Genomic DNA, 632 nt, shown 5'->3' on the forward strand with positions numbered 1-632 from the left:
TCGCTCCCTCGAGGCCCACTCGGGATTCGCTCGCCCAGTAAACGGGAACTCTGTTCTCGCCGACGCCGCAGCACAAGGTGGCCTCACACGCGCACAGAGTTTGCAACTGTGCAAGGTGTGAGCGAGGGTGTGGAGAGAGTGATAAACCTACACAACAAAGCATTATCTTATCGCATGCACCGCCAACAGCCGCAGGTCGCTAACACCCGCACCAACACCCCGCTCCACTGCGGCCGACCTCTGCAGGCCTAGGCTCAGGCGGGAGTTCCCTCGCACCGCTTCCCTCACGTAACGTTAGGCCTAGTTCTTGCTTTTACATTCTTCCACACTACAGTTAACAGCACGGGTAATAAATCTCACGAACACATCTCGCAGCAGCCTCCCTTGCCTTCAGCGCACGGGATTCACACTGCTCTGTCGCACCGTTCTGTCCATCGCACAGCACTACAGAAATCGCCAAAAAATAACGTGCGCGCGGGTCCGTGTAGGCCCAGAGAGAGGTCGAGTGTCTGGCGGCGTGAATGCGGGCCGGCGCGCGTCCGAAGGGAGGGGGGAGGGGCGAGGGACGGGGGACCCCATTCCTACCATAGCAATCCCGACTGGAAATCCCTCGCTGGCTGCCCTTTGCTTCA

General features: G+C 59.5%; 1 protein-coding gene across 1 annotated transcript in view; it reads right to left on the reverse strand.

The window, feature by feature from the left end:
* Positions 1-632, reverse strand: part of LOC119593828 (alpha-protein kinase 1-like) — a gene marked incomplete at its 3' end in the record, with an annotated part of 69,629 nt that overhangs the window by 3,206 nt on the left and 65,791 nt on the right.

Source organism: Penaeus monodon, chromosome 32, assembly GCF_015228065.2.
Source record: "Penaeus monodon isolate SGIC_2016 chromosome 32, NSTDA_Pmon_1, whole genome shotgun sequence".
Classification (NCBI taxonomy): Eukaryota; Metazoa; Arthropoda; class Malacostraca; order Decapoda; family Penaeidae; genus Penaeus; species Penaeus monodon.